Below are 17,109 nucleotides of genomic sequence, written 5' to 3'. Positions count from 1 at the left end.
TTTTGTTGATCTTTTCATATAAAAAGACTTTAGTTTGGTGATTTTCTTAAGTTTTTATTTTCTATTTTATTTCTTTTTGGTCTATTGTTCATTATTTTCTTCTTTTTTCTAGGTTTGAGTTTAGTTCATTCTACTTTTTCTAGTTTTTTAAAGTGGAAATTTAGGTTACTGATTAGAGATCTTTCTTCTTTTATAATATAGGTTTTTACAGCTATAAATTTCCTCCTGAGTATTGCTTTAGATGTATCCCATAAAATTTGGTATGTTGTGTTTCTGTTTTCATTCGTCTCAAAGTAGTTTCTAACTCACCTTGTGATTTCTTCTTTGACCCATTGGTTACTTAGGCATATGCTGTTTAATTTTCACATAGTTGTGAATTTCTTAAATTTCTTTGTGTTATTGATTTCTAATTTAATTCTATAGTGATCAGATAAGATGCTTTGTATAATTGTAGTCCTTTAAAATTTATTGTGGTTTGTTTTATGGCCTAGCATATGGTCTGTTTTAAAGAATGTTCCATGTGTATTTGAGAAGAATGTGTATTCTGCTGCTGTTGGGTGGAATGTTCTATAGATGATTGTTACATGTATTTGATTTATAGTATTGTTTAAATTTCTATTTCTTTATTGATCTTCTATCAGTAATTAAAAGTGGGGTATTGAAGACTCCCACAATTGTTGTTCAATTGTCTGTTTTTCCCTCAATTCTGTAAAATTAAAGTTTTTGCTTCATGTATGTTGTGGCTCTGTTGTTAAGTGCACATCTTTTTGTAATCATTACATATTCCTGATAGAGTGATCTTTTCAATCATTATGAAATATCCCTCTTTATCACCAATAACATAGTTTTTGTTTTAAAGTCAATGTTGTCTGATATTAATATAGCCATTCCAGGTTTTTTTTTTATTGTTGCTTGTATGATATATCTTTTTCTATCATTTTACTTTCAACAAGTTGGATCCTTGAATGTAGCATGTATCTCCTGCAGACAGTGTATAGTTATTGTTTTTTTAAAATCCAGTCTGGTAGCCTTTGCCTCTTGATCAGGTTGTTTAATCCATTCATATTTAGTGATATTATTTTTGATATGGTTGAAATTACATCTGCCACTTTGCCTTTTGTTTTCTATGTTCATCATGCACTTTTGGTTTCTCTATTCCTCCTTAATTGTGTTCTTTTGTATTAGATACTTTCTAGTGTAACAGTTTAATTCCATTAGAGACTTTTAATTTCTATTTGGCTAATTTTGTTAGTGGTTGCTCTAAGGTTTATAAGTCTAAATTTTAAGTTATCAGAATCTACTTCAGATTTATACTGACTTTGTTTCAGTGAAGCCTAAAAAACTTAATTAGTGCATTGCCACTTCTTTTTGTGCTATTATTATTAAACATATCAGGTATAATACATTATTATAATTATTACTTTATTTAATCTTATACTTTTAAAGAAGCTGAGAGAAGAAAGTAGAACAAGTATATATCAATATGTATGGAGTGTGTTATATTAATGTTCTTATTTACTCTTTCTGGTTCTCTTCATTTCTTACTGTGGGTTTGAATTCCATCTGATGTCATTTCTTTACTCAGATAGAACTTTACTCCTGCTTGCCTCCTTGGTGCTCTTGTCAAATATATTATATTTTTATGTTATAGGCTCAACAATATAATTACATATATTTGTTTTATGAAATTGATGTTAAAATCAGTTAAGAGCAGAAAGATACAATTATACTGTCATTTGTAATCACCTACATAATTACCTGTATTGACACTTGTTTTTTGCGTGGATTTGAATTACTGTCTGGTGTCACTTTCAGCCTGCAGAACTTCCTTTAGTATTTCTTGTAAGGTATGTCTACTATGGCAAATGATCTTGATTTTTGTTCACCTGGGCATATCTTTTTCACTTTCATTTCTGAAATAGTATAGTTTTGCTGGATATAAGATTCTTGATTGACAGTGTTTTACTGTCAGCACTTTGAATATGTCATCCTATTGCCTTCTGGCCTCCACTGTTTGTAATGAGAAGTCTGCTCTTAATCATATTGGGGTTCCCTTGTACATGTTGGATTGTTTTTCTCTTATCACTTTCAAGGCTTTTTTCTTTTTCTTTGGATTTTATCTTTGTGATTATTCATGTGCCTGGGTGTGGATCTTCTAAGTTTATCCTACTTGAACTTGGCTGAGCTTCTTTGTATGTAGATTAATGTGTTTCATCAAATTTTGGAAGTTTTCAGCTACTCTTTTAGTATTTTTTCTTCTGTTGTTTTCCTTCTCGCCTCTCCTGGTAGTCCCATTACATGTATGTCAGCACCCATAACAGTGTCCCACACTTCTCTTCATTTCATTTTTATTTATTATTTTTCCCTCTGCTCTTCAAATTGCCTAATATCTATTAGTCTCTGTTGAGCCCCTCTAGTGAATATTTCATTTTGGTTACTGTGCTTTCAACTCCAGAATTTCTATTTGGTTCTTTGTAATAGTATCTTTTTATTGATACCCTCCATTTTATGAGTCATTGTCATCTTAGCTTCTCCTAATTCTTAGTAACATATTCACAGTTTCCTAACTTTTAGTTTTTGAAGGTACTCATAATGGCTGCTTTGAGGTCTTTGTCTGCATAGTCTATATCACCTGGGTCTATTTAAAGCAACTTTTATTGCTTGATATTTTCCCTGTGCGTGGGTCACACCTTTCTGTTTCTTTGCGTGTCTTGTAATTTTCAGGAAGCGTTTAAATAATTTAGCAACTTTGGATGCTGATTCCCTCTCCCAGGGTTATTTTGTTGTTGTTTGCTCATTTTGTTTTGTATTTGTTTACTGCCTTGGTTGAAATAATTCTTGAAAGTCTCTTTCTCTTGAAGTGTGTATCCTGTAATGACCTTGCTAAGATTCCCCTCCTCCCCCTTTTTTCTTTCAGCCTGGCTACTTAGGGTTGCCTCTGGGTTAGAGTAGATTATTGTTCATTCACTGTTTGATCAGAAGCCCCTTGTCCTTGTGAGGCTGCCACCATAGTTGATGGGTTTGTGTGGACTTTGAGGAATGCTTTCAAGTGTGCTTGCATTTGGCTCTGATTATTTCTGAGTTGGAGCAGCATAGTGGATGCATTCAACTCTCCCCAGAGTTGATAGCAATCCTAACAGACCTCTTCTTGGATGTTTCTTTTCTTTTTTTTTAACATCTTTATTGGAGTATAGTTGCTTTACAATGGTGTGTTAGTTTCTGCTGCATAACAAAGTGAATCAGCTATATATATACATATATCCCCATATCTCCTCCCTCTTGCATCTCCTTCCCACCCTCCCTGTCCCACCCCTCTAGGTGGTCACAAAGCACCGAGCTGATCTCTCTGTGCTCTGTAGCTGCTTCCCACTAGCTATCTATTTTACATTTGGTATTGTATATATGTCCATGCCACTCTCTCACTTCGTCCCAGCTTACCCTTCCCCCTCCCCATGTCCTCAAGTCCATTCCCTATGTCAGTGTCTTTACTCCTGTCCTGCCACTAGGTTCTTCAGAACCTTTTTTTTGGGGGGGGTGGATTCCATATACATGTGTTAGCATAAAGTATTTGTTTTTCTCTTTCTGACTAACTTCACACTGTATGACAGACTCTAGGACCAGCCACCTCACTACAAATAACTCAATTTCATTTCTTTTTATGGCTGAGTAATATTCCATTGTATATATGTGCCACATCTTTATCCATTCATCTGTTGATAGACACTTAGATAGCTTCTGTGTCCTGGCTATTGTAAAGAGACCTGCAATGAACATTGTGGTACATGACTCATTTTGAATTATGGTTTTCTTAGGGTATATGCCCAATAGTGGGATTGCTGGGTCTTACGGTAGTTCTATTTTTCATTTTTTAAGGAACCTCCATACTGTTCTCCATAGTGGCTGTATCAATTTATATTCCCACCAACAGTGCAATCCTTTTCTCCACACCCTCTCCAGCATTCATTGTTTGTAGATATTTTGATGATGGCCATTCTGACTGGTGTGAGGTGATACCTCATTGTAGTTTTGATTTGCATTTCTCTAGTGATTAGTGATGTTGAGCATCCTTTCATATGTTTGTTGGCAATCTGTATATCTTCTTTGGAGAAATGTCTATTTAGATCTTCTGCCCATTTTTGGATTGGGTTATTTGTTTTTTGATACTGAGCTGCATGAGCTGTTTGTATGTTTTGGAGATTAATCCTTTGTCAGTTGCTTCGTTTGCAAATATTTTCTCCCATTCTGAGCATTGTATATTCGTCTTGTTTATGGTTTCCTTTGCTGTTCAAAAGCTTTAAAGTTTCATTAGGTCCCATTTGTTTATTTTTGTTTCCATTACTCTAGGAGGTGGGTCAAAAAGGATCTTGCTGTGATTTATGTCATACAGTGTTATGCCTGTTTTCCTCTAAGAGTTTGATAGTGTTTGGCCTTACATTTAGGTCTTTAATCCATTTTGAGTTTATTTTTGTGTATGATGTTAGGGAGTGTTCTAATTTCATTCTTTTACATGTAGCTGTCCAGTTTTCCTAGCAGCACTTATTGATGAAGCTGTCTTTTCTCCATTACATATTCTTGCCTCCTTTATCAAGGTGACCATATGTGTGTGGGTTTACCTCTAGGCTTTCTATCCTGTTCTGTTTTTGTGCCAGTACCATACTGCCTTGATTACTGTAGCTTTATAGTGTAGTCTCAAGTCAGGGAGCCTGATTCCTCCAGCTCCATTTTTCTTCCTCAAGATTGCTTTGGCTATTCAGGGTCTTTTGTATTTCCATACAAATTGTGAAGTTTTTTGTTCTAGTTCTGTGAAAAATGCCATTGGTAGTTCGATAGGGATTGAATTGAATATGTAGATTGCTTTGGGTAGTATAGTCATTTTCACAATGTTGATTCTTCCAATCCAAGAACACGGTATGTCTCTCCATCTGTCTGTGTCATCTTTAATTCCTCTCATTAGTGTCTTATAGTTTTCTGCATACAGGTCTTTTGTCTCCTTAGATAGGGTTATTCCTAGATATTTTATTCTTTTTGTAGCCATGGTAAATGGGAACATTTGCTTAATTTCTCTTTCATATTTTTCATCATTAGTGTGTAGGAATGCAGGAGATTTCTGTACATTAATTTTGTATCCTGCTACTTTACCAAATTCATTGATTAGCTCTAGTAGTTTGCTGGTAGCATCTTTGGGATTCTCTATGTATAGTATCATGTCATCTGCGAACAGTGACAGTTTTACTTCTTTTCCGATTTGGATTCCTTTTATTTCTTTTTCTTCTCTGATTGCTGTGGCTAAAACTTCCAAAACTATGTTGAATAATAGTGGTGAGAGTGGACAACCTTGTCTTGTTCCTGATCTTAGTGGAAATGGTTTCAGTTTTTCACCATTGAGGATGATGTTGGCTGTGGGTTTGTCATATATGGCCTTTGTTATATTGAGGTAAGTTCCCTCTATGCCTACTTTCTGGAGGGTTTTTAATCATAAATTGGTGTTGAATTTTGTCAAAAGCTTTTCTGCATTTATTGAGATAATCATATGTTTTTTTCCTTCAATTTGAAAATATGGTTTATCACATTGATTGATTTGCATATATTGAAGAATCCTTGCATTCCTGGGATAAACCCCACTTGGTCATGGTGTATGATCCTTTTAATGTGCTGTTGGATTCTGTTTGCTAGTATTTTGTTGAGGATTTTTGCATCTATGTTCATTAGTGATATTGGCCGGCAGTTTTCTTTCTTTGTGACATCTTTGTCTGGTTTTTGTATCAGGGTGAGGGTGGCCTCATAGAATGAGTTCGGGAGTGTTCCTCGCTCTGCTATATTTTGGAAGAGTTTGAGAAGGATAGGTATTAGCTCTTCTCTAAATATTTGCTAGAATTCGCCTGTGAAGCCCTCTGGTCCTGGGCTTTTGTTTGTTGGAAGATTTTTAATCACAGTCTCAATTTCAGTGCTTGTGATTGGTCTGTTTATATTTTCTATTTCTTCCTGGTTCAGTCTCGGGAGGTTGTGCTTTTCTAAGAATTTGTCCATTTCTTCCATGTTGTCCATTTTATTGGCATATAGTAATCTCTCATGATCCTTTGTATTTCTGCTCTGTCAGTTGTTACTTCTCCTTTTTTATTTCTAATTCTATTTATTTGAGTCTTCTCCCTTTTGTTCTTGATGAGTCTGGCTAATCAATCAATTTTGTTTATCTTCTCAAAGAACCAGCTTTTAGGTTTATTGATATTTGCTATTTTTTCTTTCATTTGTTTTTCATTTATTTCTGATGTGATCTTTATAATTTCTTTCCTTCTGCTAACTTTGGAGTTTTTTTGTTCTTCTTTCTCTAATTTCTTTAGATGTAAGGTTAGGTTGTTTATTTGAGGTGTTTCTTGTTTCTTGAGGTAGGATTGTATTGCTATAAACTTCCCTCTTAGATCTGCTTTTGCTGCATTGCATAGGTTTTGGGTTGTTGTGTTTTCATTGTCATTTTTTTCTAGGTATTTTTTTATTTCCTCTTTGATTTATTTAGTGATCTCTTGGTTATTTAGTAGTGTATTGTTTAGCCTCCATGTGTTTGTATTTTGTACAGATTTTTTTCCTGTAATTGATATGTAGTTTCATAGCATTGTGGTTGGAAAAGATACTTGGTAAGATCTCAGTTTCCTTAAATTTACCAAGGCTTGGTTTGTGACCCAAGATATGATCCCTCCTGGAGAATGCTCCGTGAGCATCTTGTTTAATGTATCATATAAAGCGTGTGTGTCCTTATTTATTTTCATTTTGGATGATCTGTCCATTGGTGAAAATGGGGTGTTAAAGTCCCCTACTATGATTGTGTTACTGTCGATTTCCCCTTTATGGCTGTTAACATTTGTGTTATGTATTGAGGTGTTCCTGTGTTGGGTACATAAATATTTACAATTGATATATCTTCTTCTTGGATTGATCCCTTGATCATTATGTAGTGTCCTTCTTTGTCTCTTTTAATAGTCTTTATTTTAAAGTCTATTTTGTCTGATATGAGAATTGCTACTCCAGCTTTCTTTTGATTTCCATTTGCATGGAATATCTTTTTCCATCCCCTCACTTTCAGTCTGTATGTGTCCCTAGGTCTGAAGTGGGTCTCTTGTAGATAGCATATACACAGGTCTTGTTTTTGTATCCATTCAGCCAGTCTATGTCTTTTGGTTGGAACATTTAATCAATTTACATTTTAGGTAGTTATCGATATGTGTGTTCCTATTACCATTTTGTTAATTGTTTTGGGTTTCTTATTGTAGGTCTTTTCCTTCTCTTGTGTTTCCTGCCTAGAGAAGTTCCTTCAGGATTTGTTGTAAAGCTGGTTTTGTGGTGCTTAGTCCTCTTAGCTTTTGCTTGTCTTTAAAGGTTTTAATTTCTCTGTCGAATCTGAATAAGAGCTTTGCTGGGTAGAGTATTCTTGGTTGTAGGTTCTTCCCTTTCATCACTTTAAATATGTCTTGCCACTCCCTTCTGGCTTGCAGAGCTTCTGCTGAAAGATCAGCTGTTAACCTTATGGGGATTCCCTTGTATGTTATTTGTTGCTTTTCCCTTGCTGCTTTTAATATTTTTTCTTTGTATTTAATTTTTTATAGTTTGATTAATATGTGTCTTGGCATGTTTCTCCTTGGATTTATCCTGTATGGGACTCTTTGTGCTTCCTGGACTTGATTGACTATTTCCTTTCCCATATTAGGGAAGTTTTCAACTATAATGTCTTCAAATATTTTCTCAGTCCGTTTTTTTCCTCTTCTTCTTCTGGGACCCCTATAGTTCGAATGTTGGTTTATTTAGTGTTGTCCCAGAGGTCTCTGAGACTGTCCTCAATTCTTTTCATTCTTTTATCTTTATTCTGCTCTCTGGTAGTTATTTCCACTATTTTATATTCCAGGTCACTCATCCATTCTTCTACCTCAGTTTTTCTGCTATTGATTCCTTCTAGAGAATTTTTAATTTCATTTATTCTTTTGTTCATCATTGTTTGCTGTAGTTCTTCTCCTTGTTAAACGTTTCTTGTATTTTCTCCATTCTATTTCCAAGGTTTTGGATCATCTTTACTATCATTACTCTGAATTTTTTTTCAGGTAGACTGCCTATTTCCTCATCATTTGTTTGGTCTCGTGTGTTTTTACCTTGCTCCTTCATCTGCTGTGTATTTATCTGTCTTCTCATTTTGCTTAACTTATTGTGTTTCGGGTCTCCTTTTCTCAGGCTGCAGGTTCATAGTTCCCATTGTTTTTGCTGTCTGCCTCCAGTGGTGAGGTAGCTTCAGTGCCTTGTGTAGGCTTTCTGGTGGAGGGGACTGATGCCTGTGTTCTGGTGGATGAGGCTGGATCTTGTCTTTCTGGTGAGCAGGACTGTGTCCGGTGGTGTGTTTTGGGGTGTTTGTGAACTTAGTATGAGTTTAGATAGCCTCTCTGCTAATGGGTGGGGTTGTTTTCCCATCTTGCTAGTTGTTTGGCATAGGGTGTCCAGCAGTGTAGCTTGCTGGTCATTGAGTGGAGCTGGGTCTTAGTGTTGAGTTGGAGATCTCTGAGAGAGCTTTCACTGTTTGATATTACATTGGGCCAGGAGGTCTTTGGTGGACCAATGTCCTGAACTTGGCTCTCCCACCTCAGAGGCTCAGGCCTGACACCAGCCGGAGCACCAAGACCTTGTCAGCCACACAGCTCCAAACACAAGGGAGAAAAAAAAGAAATAAATTAAAAAAATAATATAAAGTTATTAAATTTAAAAATTTATTAAAAATAAAAAAGCAATAAAAAAAGAAAGAAAGAAAGAAGCGAGCAACCAAACCAAAAACCAAATCCACCAATAACAAGTGCTAAAAACTATAGTAAAAAAAAAAAACCCGAAAACAGACAGACAGAAGCCTAGGACAAATGGTAAAAGCAAAGCTATACATACAAAATCACATGGAGAAGCATACATTTACACGCTCACAAAAGGAGAAAAAGGAAAAAATATATATATATATATATTTAAAAAAAGAGCAACCAAATCAATAAAGAAATCTACCAGTGGTAATAGGTCTAAATACTAAACTTAGATAAACATAAAACCAGAAACAAATTAGATGCAGAAAGCAACCCCCAAGTCTACAGTTGCTCCCAAAGTCCACCACCTCAATTTTGGGATGATTTGTTGTCTATTCAGGTATTCCATAGATGCAGGGTACATCAGATTGATTGTGGAGATTTAATCTGCTGCTCCTGAGGCTGCCTGGAGAGATTTCCATTTTTCTTCTTTGTTTGCATAGCTCCTGGGGTTCAGCTTTGGATTTGGCCCAGCCTCTGCTTGTAGGTTGCCTGAGGGTGTCTGTTCCCCACCCAGACAGGATGGGGTAAAGTAGCAGCTGATTAGGGGGCTCTGGCTCACTCAAGCCATGGGGAGGGAGGGGTACGGAATGCGGGGCAAGCCTGCTGCAGCAGAGGCTGGCGTGAGGTTGCAACAGCCTGAGGCACGACGTGTGTTCTCCCAGGGAAGTTGTCCCTGGATCACTGGACCTTTGCAGTTGCAGGCTGCACAGGCTCCCGGTGGGGGAGGTGTGGATAGTGACCTGTGCTTGCACACAGGCTTCTTGGTGGCTGCAGTAGCAGCCTTAGCATCTCATGCCCGTTTCTGGTGTCCGTGCGGATAGCCATGTTTCGCACCCATCTCTGGAGCTCGTTTAGATGGTGCTCTGAATCCCTTCTCTTCGCGCACCCCGAAACAATGGTCTCTTGCCTCTTAGGCAGGTCCAGACTTTTTCCCAGACGCCCTCCCGGCTAGCCGTGGTGCACTAGCCCCCTTCAGGCTGTGTTCATGCAGCCAATCCCAGTCCTCTCCCCCCACTCGCCTCACCCAGTGAGCAGACAAGCCTCTCAGGCTGGTGAGTGCTGGTCGGCCCTGATCCTCTGTGCGGGAACCTCTCTGCTCTGCCCTCTGCACCCCTGTTGCTGCGCTCTCCTCGCCCACTACCCCCCGCCCACTCCCTGTCTCTGCCAGTGAAGGGGCTTCCCAGTGTGTGGAAGCTTTTCCTCCTTCATAGCTCCCTCCCAGAGGTGCAGGTCCCATCCCGATTCTTTTGTCTGTTTTTTCTTTTTTCTTTTGCCCTACCCAGGTACGTGGGGAAGTACCTTCTGGGAAGTCTGAGGTCTTCTGCCAGTGTTCAGTAGGTTTTCTGTAGGAGCTGTTCCACATGTAGATGTGTTTTTGATGTATTTGTGGGGAGGAAGGTGATCTCCACGTCTTACTCGTCCACCATCTTGAAGCTATCTTCTTGGATGTTTTTTTCCTTAGTTCTGTGTATTAAACTTTTAGCTGCTCTGACAGTTTGCTTGAATCATGGAGTTACTGGCTTCTTATGCTTCTTCATCAAGATCTCAATTATTTTCAACAAGGTCCTTAGCCTGGCCAAGTACCCAGTGTCTGAGGTCTTCTGCCAGAAGGGGTAACTTTATCTTGGTAGATTTTCTATATCTCAGCCAGAATCTTTTGTTTGCATTTCTTCCACCTTGGGCAAAATTCTTGCCTTGAGGTGAATCCTATACAATCCATTTCACATAAAACCCAGCAAATTCCTTCAATTTCAGTGCCTTGATTCTGCTACCCTGTTTACTTGATTCCACTCTTTCATCTTTTATGCCTGCTTTGGTTCCTGCTCATTGCCTTGAATTCCCAGACGTCTGTCTTGCTATGTCCTACAGTCTTTCTGGGGCCTGGCATTGTAATTAATTCTTTATTTGTGTCTGTTTCAAATCCTATGTCATTTCAAATTTTCTGAGGATTTTTAAGGTCTCACTGTCAAAGTGAACTCTCAAAATTTTCTTGGCACCTCAGTCCAATTTCTATCCTTTTTCTGCCCCACTTTGCTTATTGTTGGTCACTATCCCTCTTTCCTCATTCCATATCACTAGAGTAGCATGAGTGCAATGTATGGCAGAATTTTGGTGACGGTTTGAAGGTCAAAGAGGGTTATTACATTGCACAGTGAGAAGTACGTGAAATTATATAATAACACTCACTCTTTTAAAATATTCCTTGGTTACCTGAGGACTTCTCACTGGCTGTTTTTCTTCTTAAACCCTGGCCATATGGCTGGCTTGATGCCACTCTCCATCCTTCTTGATTCTGTTGTCCATATTTTCTTCTTCTCTCCAATCTAGGGTTCCCACCTATCTCTTCTCCTGCCCACTTCACCACCCCCCAGTTTTTGAGTGTTGATCTTTTTAAAAAAAAATTGTGGTAAACATACATAAGATTTATCATTTTTAACCATTTGAAGAGTATAACTCAATGGCAGTAAGTATAGTCTCAGTGTTATACAATAATTACATAATCCATTTCTAGAACCTTTCATGATCCAAAACAGAAACTCTGTACTCATTAAAAAAAAAAAAATTTCCATTCCCCTCCCAGTCCTGGTAGCCTATATTATACTTTCTGTTTTTATAAATTTACCTATCTCATATAAGTGGAATCATACAATATTGTTCCTTTGTTTCTGGCTTATTCCATAGCATAATGGCTTATTCCATAGCATAATGTCTTCAAGGTTCATCTATATTATAGCGTGTATCAGAATTTCCTTTCTTTTTAGGACTGAATAATATTTCCATTGTATGTATATACCACATTTTGTTTATCTGTTCATCTCTTGATGGACACTTGGGTTGTTTTCACCTTTTGGCTATTGTGAACAATGCTTCTGTGAACATTGGCATGTATGTACTTGTTTGACTCCTTGTTTTCAGTTCATTTGGATATATACCTAGAAGTGGAATTGCTGGGTCATATGGTAATTCTATGTTTAGCTTTTTGAGGAACTTCCAAACTGTTTTCCACAGCAACTGCACCATTTTATAATCTCATCAGCAATACACAGTATTCTAATTCATTTACTTGTTTTTCCCATTCATTTGATAATAGCCATCCTAATAGGTGTGAAATGTTCTGTCCACTTTTAATACTGCTTCCTTTACCGCTGCCAGTGGGTGAAGGAAGATTCCTTTTATTATGTAGAGCAGATAAACAGGAAGAAGCTGAGAGAACAGGAAGAAGCTATCATAAATTTGTCTACTTTTTAATTGTGAAATATTTCTAATATACAGCATTGTTTAAGGGATCATAAACTCCTCTATTTAAGAATCAGATTATCAGATCTTATCGTTTCACCATATTGTATCTTTTATAGTTTTCTTTGCCCTGAGTTGCATGTTTTCCCTCATCAGTGGTTACCTGTCTATAAACTAAATAAGATGATTAGAATATTTATTCTCCACCAGGTCCAGAGCAAGTGCTTATTGTCTTCAAATTTCTTTTTTTTTAAGTTCTCTTAAATTTCTGTTCTATCAGCTTTGTGTCCAAAGGTATTTTGCATGTTCAGAATGAAATTTTCTTTACACTTAGGCAGTCCCATTTGTGAATGAGTCTTTTCACATTTCCTAAGTTGCTCTCTAAAATATCATTATTATGGTCTTCTCATAGGTAACCTCAGGAGCTCCAGTTTTCATGTGAGGAAACTGAGATTTGGAGAAGGAGAGGAAACAGGTAAGTCAGCTGGTGAAAAGGTTAGCATGAAAAAGGAGGCATGAGAATAGGACAGTCTTTTTTTTTTTTTTTGAGAAGTTATGCTCACTTTTCTTACACTAACACTTGAATTCCAGGAAATCTTGTGGCCCTCATCTTTAGCGTTTAAAGTTTAAAAGAATCCTGTGAGATTGTATCTCTTTACATGACTGAGAAACTTGCAGTATTTTGTAAGTACTTGAAACCACAAGAAAATCAGACTAGCAGAGAATGAGGAGACAAAAACAAACGTAGAGGAAGACTGCAGACAACAGGGTTCATGGATCTTTGGCAAAGGTTTAGACTAAAATGTTTGAAGGAAATACAATGCTTGGATTTAAAGATTACTCCAAGGTTCCAGAAAGAATAGAAAGACGTAAGATGATAATGGTGATTAAAGAAATAAAAGTATACATTGGACTTTTTTTCAGCTAAGGAAATTAACAATACTTTATATTTATTTGGGGTTTTGTAGTTTATACATATTTTGTATTCATTATCTCATTTGATTATCACAGTTGCCCTGAAAAATGCCTTTTCTGAGTCCCATTTTGTAGATTTAAAAAAAAGGGGCATTAATTTTCATTGATCACTTGCTTTGCCCTGGCCAATTTACAAAAATTTATCTCATTTAGTCATCACAGCCATCATGTAAATAGACATTATTGCTGTTTTACAGATTAGAAGATTGGTGTCACAGGTGCTAAGTGACCAGCCCGGGGTTTACAGAAAAAATCAGGGCTCAAATGGAATTCTCTTTCTACCATCAGTGTTAACTTCTAAGAAGGTTAATCTGAAACTATAAATCTGTGCTGTTCATTATGGTATCCCATCAGCCACATGTGGCTCTGTAAATTTAAATTAATTAAAGTTAAATAACATTAAAAATTATTTCCTCAGTCATTCTAGCCACATTTCAGATACTCACTAGCCACATGTGGCTAGTAGGTACCATGTGCAGTGCAGCTATGGAACATTTCCATCATTGAAGAAGTTCTGTTGAATAGGGCTGCTAGAGAGGCTGTACCAAATGTCTAATACCTTTGTTAGATGCACATATGCCAAAGAATGAAAAAAAGGTGGAGTCGAGAAAATGAGGGAGCAGAACAGATAGCAATACCAGTGAATCCATTACTTGTTTTATTTATGTGGGGTGTGGGGTGAAGCAAATTATTATTGAGTGTGTATACAGCAGGCAAGAATAAAAGAGAAAAAAATCCCTTCATCTCAGTATAAGGAAAGTGGCAGAGGTGGAGAGGAGGATGTCTTGGTAAATGTGGTAGTTAGTGAATAAGTATTTGAGTGTCCGTAGGATGCTTAGTTCTATACTAGGTGCTTGAGGGTACGTATTAAAAATAGACATGGTCTAGTGCACAGTTTGTGGATCCTATGATTTTTCAGAACTCCCAGAAAAGCTGACAAAGAATTGCCTCGTGCACTGCACAAGAACCATACAGATAAAAACCATTCATACCATCAACACAGTCATACAGAATATTGGCTATTATTTTCTTCCTCAACAAATGTGGAAGATAGATTGCCTCAGGCAAAATAGTATTTTACACATGGTTTCCCAAAAGCCCTGTGCATATTTAGAGCTCTTCTCAAAATGTTTGCATTTGTTCTTCCAAAAAGAAATTTGCATGACATTTTAGAATTGCATTCTGTCCAGAAAGCAAATCCTGGCTTTTCATATTTAAATTCAAAGCTTTCTGATGTAAAATCTGCCAGGAAAATGTATGTTCCAAATTAGGTTCTTCTTAGAGCACAGCAGATTTTTTTTGACCATTAAAATAATTTTGGGGAAAAATTCCTAACATCATGCTATCCATCTTTCTTGGTTGAGAAAACCATTGATGGTGACTCAAGGATCCGACTAGCCTTCTATATACAAAAAATTGAGGCTGGATTCATTTTGATGGGGTTGTCCAGAGACACAGTCACGTGATGTTATTGGATAGACACTTGATGTCACAGTTGTTTCATATAAAGACCATTAATAGGGCATTTGACAGTAAAATAGTAAAATTCTTTACTATTAAAGTACTTGATCATGTAATTAACAAAGATTGGTGAATTAGGTTGAATAAAAGCCCTCTTGGTAATCCCTCAAATTCACATTCCAAATTGACTGCATTGGACATCATCATCAGTGGCAACTGTGAGTTGAAGACTCAACCTTTGAATATTTCATTTGGGTCCCAATTTCTGTAAATTGTGAACAATTTAGGTCAGCATCTTTCTCTTTAAAACTATGCAGCAAGTTAAAAAAAAATTAGTTCTTTATAGTTCTTTTTTTTTTTTCTTTTACTGTCCATTGTGGAGTATCTACCATAATGAATTATAATGTGACTAGATTCAAGCAATAGTTATGATGTGGTGGCAGAGATCAAATTGGTGGGACCAGAGCCAGTGGTATGATTGTTTGGTACGATCGACTGTTACAGTAATATTCCTGACTCCTTGTAGCCACACCCACATGACTCTGGACTTAAGTTATGTGACTTGCTTTGACCAGTGGGACAATAGCAAGTGTGACATAGCAGAAGCTTGAAAAGTGTTTGTGCAATTAGGCTTTCCCTGTCTTTGGAACTCTGAGAATAAACCTGGTCTAGAGGATGAGAGACCATGTAGAGAGGAGACCAGCAGTCCTAGCTGAGGTTAGACCAACCAAGTTGGCAACTAGCAGACCTGTGAGCCAGGCCATTTGGCTTCAGTCAGTTCACCACTTGACTTCAAAGATTAGCCTCAGGGAAGCTGTACCACCTGGCTAACCCATAGAATATCCAAAGAACCACTTTTTGGTTTGGTTGATTTCTATTATTTGTTCTATATTACCTAATTTCTCCTTTTATCAGAATTGTTTCTTCCCTCCACTCTCTTTGCCTTCTTCTTTTTCTACCTTCTTGAATTAGATGCTTACCTTGTTAATTTTCAGTCTTTTAAATGGGTTGAGAAAACTTGGTTCCAAGGTAGAATTGAAAAGATTTGGTGGTGAATTGGATGTAGGAACTGAAGAAAACAGAAGTATCACAAATGATTCACAGGTTTTGGAATGCCTTTAATGATTGGCATTTTCTTTGCTCTGAAGATCCTAGATGATTTGACCTCATTTGTGTCAGTTCAGGTTTACCTGAAGTCTCTATCAAATCTCCAGATGATATCACAGGTGGTAGGTAGCTTTTGCTATCTCTTTGTAAGATGAGCATAACAGTAGTACTGATCTAATAGGATTGTTTGAGAATTACCTGAGATGATATGTATAAAGCATTTGACATGCATACAAAGTATTAGGTATTATTGTATATTGTGATGATTATTATTAGGCAGGCATAGTGGAGATCCCAGTGTGGGGATTCTTTCATTGAAGACCAGTTAATCTGGCAGGGCCTCCCACTCAAGTGGGAACCAAAGGCTCAGTGTTGAGTTAACTGAAATGAATCTCCAACCTATCTTGGGCTTGCTGAACTCATTTGTTTTTGATTCATTACCTTGTTTGTATTTTATATTTAAATGATGTCCTCACCATGTTCATTAGGTCATGTCACATGGTATCACTGTGCACTGGTTCTTCGTGTTCTGATTCTGTTCCGAATATAAAGAAATGGAGGTACTGAGGGGTCCACAGAGTTAGAGATGATGTTGAAATTAAAATATTGATGAATCCTTGTTTAAGCTTTCAAATACATGGGAAATTTTCAGGAAAAATCATTTAAAACATGAAATGTGTTTTAAAAAACTATCCCTTTACTTTCAGTAGGCAGGATTTGATTGTGTCCCTGTGGACAGGTTTTGTCCATCTTGCTAGCCCTCTCCAATTGGAAACTGGGGTCTCTGGAGTAAAGGCAGGCTGTTGATCCCTGTCCTGTACATTTGTGGTACCTGCTGCTTTGTCCTGGAGCAGGCTTCTTGGCTCTTAGTTATTGAATTCCATTTCCCTTCAATTCTGTTAAATTGTATCAGAAAGTTACTCTTCTTTTTGTTGTAGGAAACTATTTCCCTTTTTCCTTTTGGGCTCTCTCAATAATTGCAATTCTTTATTTTAACACATTGTACAAGCATGAGGTCTTGAAGTTTTACCAACACTTGGCACTTTTATTAGCTCCTAGCTGCTTCCAACAGGCGTGCCCTTAATTCTCTTTGAGGTAGATGGAAGGTGTGCCTTGCTTCAGGCCCTGTGGCTGCAAGAGTATACTGGACGGTGCTGGGTGCCCTGTTGCTGCCCAGCAAATAAGGTCTAATGCTGATGAGAATGAGCAGGCAAGGGGAGAGCTATCCATCAACTCTCTGTCATATAGTATTGAAGCCAGAGTGACTGTGGTACAGAAGGCAAACCAGTGCAATCTGTGTGGAGGTCTGTGTGGAGGTCTGGGCAGTGCATCAGGGACAGACTGCATTAGTGAAATCTTGCTGGGAGTAAAATACCACTACACCCCACCTTTGATTATTGCATCTGATTATTGCTGGCCAAAAGAACACAGCTCATTTATCCCACTGACCTGTTCTAGAATTCTGGCTTGGTTTGTTGGTCCTTTATATAGCACAGAAAAGGTCCACCCT

General features: G+C 37.3%; 1 long non-coding RNA gene across 1 annotated transcript in view; it reads left to right on the top strand.

Annotated features, from left to right (window-relative positions):
• The window catches only part of LOC141277247 (uncharacterized), a 280,618-nt gene extending 267,784 nt beyond the window's left edge, over positions 1–12,834 (top strand). The window contains exon 3 of the long non-coding RNA XR_012328297.1: positions 12,469–12,834. This is a non-coding gene — a long non-coding RNA (uncharacterized lncRNA). The remainder of the gene's footprint in view (positions 1–12,468) is intronic.
• The last annotated feature ends 4,275 nt before the right edge of the window (positions 12,835–17,109 follow it).

This window comes from Tursiops truncatus, chromosome 19, assembly GCF_011762595.2.
Source record: "Tursiops truncatus isolate mTurTru1 chromosome 19, mTurTru1.mat.Y, whole genome shotgun sequence".
In the NCBI taxonomy this organism is placed as follows: domain Eukaryota; kingdom Metazoa; phylum Chordata; class Mammalia; order Artiodactyla; family Delphinidae; genus Tursiops; species Tursiops truncatus.
Note: the sequence above shows the minus strand (reverse complement) of the source record. Positions and strands in the feature narration are given on the sequence as shown.